Below are 8,655 nucleotides of genomic sequence, written 5' to 3' on the forward strand. Positions count from 1 at the left end.
TCTATTCATCGAAGCTTGATATTTACCTTGAATATTGTGAGCATGTCACACTGTCTTATCACAGCCACCCGATAACGTCGTGCTATTGATTGTCATGTCTACACAGCGACGGATTATGCTGCGTATTGTTCCTCGACGAACCGAGAAAAAATGTCGCCGTCCGAACAATAGATCCCTTTTTCATAGTGTGAAGTACGCAGAAATGATTGAATAAGCTCATAATTATATCACTCGTAGAAAGATAACTTTCGACCGTGCTGATCGTTGACCTTCCGCCTGAAGAGTAAGATGACTTGACATAAGCGTGAGAATTTGAATACCAGTATTAAATTATAAGTCGGCTTATCGGCGTCGGAAGTTATTCCTTTCTTATAAATGTATGAAAGACAATGCCAAATGTAGAATATACCATTACATTCAAACTAAAAAAATTGAATTGCTGATAATGTCAATAATTTAAACAAACTGTGCAGGCTTATAGAAACTTTTCTACTGTTAGCTTTCAGAGATAACGTTACTGGATCGTCATTATAGGCATGGATTTCATTGAATTATTTCAATACAGTCGTGTTCACGCTCCAAATCGTGTTCAATTTTTGCATCTGTTGCCACTGCCTCAAAATTTCTAGCCTCGTGTAACTGAAAATTCTCGCCGCATCGGTGTATTTCATTTTCCGTTAGCGCACCCGGATCCTATTGCAGAATAAAAGATCTTGTTTCGTTGGTTTGCACATACATTTTATGAAGAGATATTGCATAGCTTCATTGAATTTAAAGAAAGTATGATGAATTTATATAGATTTTTGCTTTTAAACTCGATAATAAAAGATACGAAAGAATTAACTTTACACGTTCTCGGGTAGCTTATTAACCAGTATCGTTCTAGCTGACTGTTGGTGTTCCACGTGATCGATAGTCGCTCTGAATGAAAGTGCTGGCGTAATGACATATCTGTACATAACCTCTTGTATGTGCTTAGCAACAGCCGAGTCAACAGACACACTTGGCTTGTTGATGACCGACGGAATGCTAAATGTCTGCCATCGTTGTTCGGGCTCTCATTTTCCTACGGGGAAAGGCCAGTCTGGTAGGCGTTCCCGATGAGGATCATACATGGCGTAACCGTAACCGCGTTCACGTGTAAAATATAGCTAAGATTTTCAGGCACTATTGAGGCCTAATGGATTTTTTCGCTGATGACAATCATTTGATAAAACTCTTCATTCGCTTTCGATGTTCTGTTGTTTCCATTAATGTCTTATGAATCGTGCTGATATGCTATCGCACGCAATATCAACGTATAAAGGCCTTAACGAGGCTGTACAGGGTGTGGATCTACTAACATTTATGGTAGGGAAAGTTATACTCCAAAGCTGTTTCTCATGTAACGAGCTGCCTCTTGCTTTTTAAGGCTCGATAGTCGAGACTTAGATTGGCACTCAATCTTCATAACTGCAGACTCAGTCCTTCTGACCTAAATATTGGACTGTATGATCATCAAAATATTCATTCCAACTAGTATAGTTTATTCTTCAATGTTCAATTGTTCATTCATTACTGTTGGTTCTTTTATTCATGTATATGTCGTCTCTCGGGAGACGGGAACGTAGTCTGAAGCAATAATGATATAAACATTTATTTTATCTATTTATATAATATTCGCTGCCTGTATTTTTGTCTATGTTCTCTCACAGGTTTGCATATTCAAAGCTATTTGGTTTATAGAAATGTTTGATGCAGCTTCATTATGTATTCAATCCAAATGCATGTGAAAGTTGCATCCAAATCTTACGATTTTCTAAGTGCCAGTAACAATTGAAACTTCGGGTCTGTGAGAGCTATACGATTTAGCTCAAGAGAAGCCTGCCGACACTGCAGTTTACATCAGATTTCTGCTTATAAAATTGTGTGTATTGTCAACCATTGAATTGTAAAACCAGTTCTGCTCTCAAGCAAGAGTTGGAGCTTGTCGAGTAGTGAATTATCTTTTTTTCCTTAGAAAGAGTTTGGTCTTCTAGTAAATCAAAGAAGATACTCGCTTTCAAACTTTCTCATGTCAAGTTGTGTTCCTATTCTTCTTGAATGTATTCATTAGTGAGTAAAAAGTAGCAGTGTTTTCTCCATTGACTGCCTGTCACTTTTTATGGTTGATTGATGTCTGACACCTGACGTGTTGTGATTAGAGTCGCCAAGCTTCTTGTCATTGCACTAACTAACATATTGAAAAAAATACTCAGCCCTGACCGCCGGTCATTCCTTATAAACCGTTTCCGATTTCAAACCATTAAGTGAGTTTTGTTGAGTTGGCAGTAATAAGGAACACAGACACATTTAATTTTCTTCTTGACTCAGCAGTATTTCCCTGTACAAAAAAAAACTTGATCGCAGAAAGCGCGTAAAGTATCCTCATTTACCGCGGTGATAGCGTCGGACGCTGTAAATAACAAGCTGTTACTATCTCCTCATCGCGGCAATTTACGGAAACGGCGAGCGGAACAAACATGATTGCTCAAACGTGTGTTATGATTGCCGGGCTCGAGCGAGTTTTCTCTATGGTCATTGTTTACACTCCTCGACAAGGCCAAGGGGTGCACCGCGAGACCACAGCCCTTTTATTGACTTGATTGCGTCTTATGAATTTTAAAATGTTAACATTTCAGCCGTTGTTTTGTATTCCTGTCATTTATTTTGTACATCATGTATATTTTTCAATCTATTCTGACTTTTCTGGAGATAGACAATCCTTGGTATTATAGAATGCATTTCTTGAATCAGCAGCTTTCAATGCTGTTCTAAATAAAAGCAATGTTAATTCTTAAAAAGCCTGGCCCAAAACTCCGTTGAAAAAAAAATACCTCATATATCAGCCGTTTTGCAACCTGCGTTTTGGCATTTATTTGCGAAAAATTCAATCAACACATGTACAATTATTAAAATAAAAATTTTTAATATAATTCCTTTTGTCGAGGGATGAATCATCTTTTTTTCCTTAGGAAGAGTTTTGTCTTCTAGTAAATCAAAGAAGATCCTCGCTTTCAAACTTTCTCATGTCAAGTTGTGTTTCTATTCTTCTATTGAATTTGACCAAGAAAAATAAATTTCATTTCCAGGGAATATGGCGACGCGATAGGTATTTTGGATACGCGCTTGAATATGTCGTGTTTATTTCCAATGCCAGGCTTTAAAAAAGACTCTGACATGGCATAAAAAACTTCAAAACAGATTCTGACATGGCATATAAAAAACTCCCAAATAGACTCTGACATGGCATAAAAAACTCCAAAACAGACTCAAACATGGCATAAAAAAACTGCAAAACCGACTCTAACATGGCATAAAATATAACTCAGTCTCACTGCAGTGAGTGACAGAGAGCGCATTTTCAGACGGACAGACGGACATGACGAGCACAATAGTGCATTTTTTTCATAAATGAGAAAATGCGCTAATAACTCCAAAACAGACTCTGACATGGCATAAAAAAACTTTAAAACAAAGTCTGACGTAAATTAAATCATATATTACTCTCGCTTTGAGTTGATTCTCAAAAGCGTTGTCCATTTTAATCTTAATTTGTGGATTTCCTAGCTCTTTCAGCCGCAAACCCGAAAATAGTTTTTTTTTCTTGCATAAGGCAAGAAGTGAATGATTTCCCCTCTCGAAACGTCATGTCTTTTATCTGCTCGTCGCTTGAGGTTTGGACCTGTTTCGTAACAAGCTTTTTAGCCGCCGCAATGACTGTGGTTAGAGTTGGTCAGTTGTTTTTAATGATCTTGCGTTACTAAAGCTACTGCGCAATTTGTTTACTTGGTTCACACTCACTTCGCCACTCCGCAACAGATGTTTAAACTCATTGTTCTTGTATATTCATCTGGTATATTTATCTGGTATATTCATGTTATATGTTCATCTTGTATATTGTTTTTCGCAGTTACACAAAATTTGAAACAAGAATTCTCTCAAATCACTGTTACATGGGGTGTGGCGGATTTCGTCATTGTTTCAGTTTGTAAATCTCATAATAGATCAAAGCAAAAAATATTAGCTTCTAATAGTGAATGTCTTTGGTAGTCTCTTTGATAGTCTTTGCCCTCGTGAAGGTCGTCCTGACACGCCTGAAGGTCGAATAGGTGCTACGTGCGAAAAGTGCCTCACTATCTGGACAATATGACTTATTTCTTTGTCTGAGTGTTGTTGCTGCTCTGAAGAATATCTACAGTTTTTCCTGCACGCGGGGATTAACTATTGTTGCTGCACTCAGATAAAATAATGGGTTATATTGTCCAAATGTTGACACACTTTCTTCAAGTAACACTGACCCGTACAAGCACTGGCCCGTTAACCGTGCCAAACTTGGTCACGATATTACCCGTATACAAACGCATAAAATGCATCGCTATTTGAACAATGTCCCATTCATTTGCCTGGTTGTACGTACTATTACAAGAGATATCTATTGTTACTATTGTTACTAGAGTTACACTTCTGAAGACAAAGTCTGTTTTTGTCATACATAGTACAATTAATCAACACTATTCATACTCAGCTCAACGCAGTCAACAACTTTCGCTTCACCATACATCTAATCAAGTAGAATTTCTCTACAGTCGCTCCAGTTGCTGATGCTGCTCCTTAGTTCGCTGAATTTTACTCATTGTTTCAGTGAGAGATTGAGTTTTTTTACTGAACAATTTACTTATTTATTGAGTTTATTGCAGCGCACTAAGAAAATCTCCCAAATTGATTTCCCGATGAACTGGAGTGAATTTTCTCAATGCAGTGCACTGGAAAATCTTCACTGCCTCGATTTAAGAAAATAACACAAATTTAATGAATACAACACAGATTTCAACACCAAAACATCGTTAGGTTCTCATCCAGACTTTTATTTATTTTTCTTTGGACTTTCTGAGATTTTTGCGCATGTGAATAATTTTTCAGTGAAAATATTTAGTTAATTGCTGCTAGACGCTATCGTAACATACGAAATAAATTATGAGTGGGTGAACGCTCGTCCATGACTGCTGATATGAACGTGATAATATTGATCATTTTCATGGGCTGATACAAGGGCAGATATTACAGGGATGGAATGCTTCCTAGATAATATTAAACTCTTTTTAGCGCATTTTCCCATTTATGGAAAAAATGCACTATTGTGCTCGCCATGTCCGTCCGTCCGTCTGTCTGTCTGTCTGTCTGTCTGTCCGTCTGTCCGTCTGCCCGTGACCTCAAGTTTTCGTCGATGAGAAAATGCGCTCTCTGTCACTCACTGCAGTGAGTACTGAGTTATATATTTTTTTGATTGATCAATTTATATAAAAAGAAGCTGTACTCCAACGTTATGCGTAACTTGTTGGAATGTCTTAATCTCCCAACTTGTATGCGTAATTCATTCTGATATCGAAGTGAATAAAGTGTTGAGTGCCGCGAGCTTAGGGGTAAAGGGTGCCTGCCTCCCACTCCCCCCCCCCTCACCCCCCTCCAGTCAAGGTCACGGGGAACAGGTGGCACCCAGCATGGCCTTACAGGGAGCGGGGGAAAGGGGAGTGAAGGGGCAGGGGGTAGAGAGAGTTAGCGTGTCTACAGGGGAGAGGGAGGATGTTTTTGTTTAAGATTCAACAGCAACGGCACATCGAGACCGGAATGTGAAGGATAACATTAACATTCCTTGGCGTGACCGCGTATAGGACTTGTCTTGGGATGTTTCCTCCGCTGCACGGCATCCTAGTGGGTAAACAGAGACCAGTTCAGACAAAACTCCTGCGTGTACCGCGGGATCCTTGATGAATCCTGCAGAGATTTTAGATCCTGCCATGAAGAGTTACTTTACTGATAAGTTATTATGTTGTAATCAGCATCCTTCTGCTATCGTCCTTGTCAAAAAAGTAACTTTATGCCGAATTAATATAATATTTACCATGATTTTGTTACTGAGAATGACAGTGTTCAATTTACGAGTAATTTTATAATCATACAAAAACCTTATGTGAGCGATTCCAGCTTCAACGCTCTCGATATCATTGCATGTCAAGCCATGCACACCACATTCCAATGCAAGCCAGGATTTAAAGTTCACCTCAAAAATATTATAATATTATAATCCTTCAGTTCTCATATTATAATCCACGTTCCAGCCCTCGGCCGCGATTGGTGAAATCCGCGATGGGGAATTGATCGACTAATAATACTTATTAAAATATTTATATTGTTATTATTTGCTGAGTTTTCATTGTTTTAATAGTTAATATACTCTTCCCACACTCTTACTGCCGATCGAGTTCCGAGAGCTATTTGAATCTGCCCATAGACTTTTTCGGAAACCTGCGTATCGCTAAAAATCCGCGAATTATTCTATATGACTAAATAATGCACATGTTTTACATGTTCGTAGCTTGCTTGCATACCAGATTACGAGTTAAATCAAGTGATAAATAAGATCTCCTGTGGGAGCATCTCCGGTATTTCCGCCATATGTCTGTTCCTCCAGGTGAAGCTTTTTAACCTCAATTCCCTGTAAGGAAAACGGTTAAAAATTATTAGAGTAAAAAATGGTAAAAGTTTAAGTTTGTTTAACGTGGTAATTTTAAGAGTTCATCAGGGTAGTCAAAAGTGATGGTGATTGAATGCAATTAGAACAGATTATTCGGAATGTCTCACTTATTGGTGGGCGCTGAAGGCTTTAAGCGAAGACTTCATTCTGAGTATAGAATAAAATGTGCATTTGTAGCTCACATTGGCATAATGTACATGTATAGAGCACATGTGTTGGTGTGTAGAGGAGTACGTGTATACTCGACACAATGTGTGGGTGTGTAGATGAGTACGTGTACACACCACACAATGTGTGGGTGTGTGTAGAGGAGTACGTGTATACACATCACACAATGTGTAGGCGTGTAGAGGAGTACGTATACACACCACACAATGTGTAGGTGTGTATGGAGGAGTACGTGTATACATCACACAATGTGTAGGTGTGTAGAGGAGTACGTGTATACATCACACAATGTGTAGGTGTGTAGAAGTGTACATGTATAACACCACACAGTGTGTAGGTGTGTATGGAGGAGTGTGGTCACAGCTCCAGGGCGTGCAACCGATTTTCGCCGGCGTAGGAGGGCCGCGTGTCTGAGCTGGTGAAGCTAAGCTTTATTTCTTTGCTTAGAATAGAAGAGAATAGAATAGAAGTGTCGGCACTGAAGAAATAGGCCCATGGCCTGTTGCCGATTCTTGAATTTTTCGTGACTTGATTCACAAGGGATCCGGCCTTTGGAACCCGATCTTTCCATAGCTGAGGATTGATTGAGATAGCTGCTGGACTTATTGCCTGATCCGTACTTTGCTGGGCATTTTAAGACTGTTTTTTTGCTTCATGAAATTCTAGGGTTGAATAGCAACCATTAATTATGAGGCGCTCTAAATGCATCTTTTGTATTCGTGCCTCCGAAAATGTTTACTCCTGTCACGCTTGTCGGGATTAAACGTGAATTCCTGGCGGTAAAACTGCCGAAAAATTTTCTGAAGTCCTCAAGTATGAGGGACAATTGAGAATGACTGTATTTATCACAACTGATTTTTATATTTTATTTAGTATCTAAAATTACATCGTAAAAATTTATTTCTTTCTGTTTGAATATGACATTAAACTTATTAATTAAGTGATTGAAATTTAATTAGCCTAATTTCAGGTAGAGGTTCAGGCTAACCGATTATACACAAAGCAGTTAATTCTTTTACCTGTTTTTCACTGCAAAATGTAACTGAGCCTACGCATAAACACGGAATAGTTCACAAGTTACTAAGATAAGATATCAGTTTCCCTCACTGCATACTTGATTTAATTCCCTCAATGATATACAGTTAGAGGCTCACATTTCTCGAGAGCAGAAGCTCGCGTGCAGCTTGTAACGTAATCAGGGCGTTGTCCAGACTTGGTTTTTGTCGGTTTCACCTTTTTTGCGATTGCGTGGAGATGGATTGCCTCGGGCTCGTTCCTGATGATTGTTTCTCAAATGATTGCTTCACTGCGAATGGAAGTCAGTGATCCGTCAACTGCATCTTGATTTACTTTCTTGAAAGCCCACGTGGTCACATGTGACCGAATGAACCGCTTTAATTGTCAGTAAGGTAGTGCATTATTTCAAGCAACATATTCTGGCCCCTTTTCTTTCTTTGTCTTTGATTTCTCTTGCCAAGCATTTTATTTTTTATGTATAACAGCCTGACTAGGAGCATGAATTGAATTCCTGGTATCAATTGTGTTCAAGGTGATGTACGTGTTATATAAGAATGCAGCGGTATGACTGATGTAATTAGTCGGCTTCTTTAGTCTTATCATTTAACAGATTAACTAAAGTGTAAGCTTAGCACTTGTGACTGTAAACAAAGGCTATGGTGAGTCTTTAATGATTGTTCGATAATTTTTTTATTAATATCGTCGATAGTATTTGCGCCTTATCTTTAAGTTGGTAAATAATAATAGTATACGTTTAAAAATTACTTTTTAAAGAGAACACTTCCAAAGAATCCAGTGTCTCCAATCTTGCAGATGTACAATGAATTTCTCATTTAATTTTCGAATATTAAAAAAATTAATTTCTCAATTTTTTTAATATATAATTTTTGTTCCAAATTATTTATTCTATTAATTGA

This window comes from Hyalella azteca, unplaced genomic scaffold, assembly GCF_000764305.2.
Source record: "Hyalella azteca isolate HAZT.00-mixed unplaced genomic scaffold, Hazt_2.0.2 contig5945, whole genome shotgun sequence".
NCBI lineage: Eukaryota > Metazoa > Arthropoda > Malacostraca > Amphipoda > Hyalellidae > Hyalella > Hyalella azteca.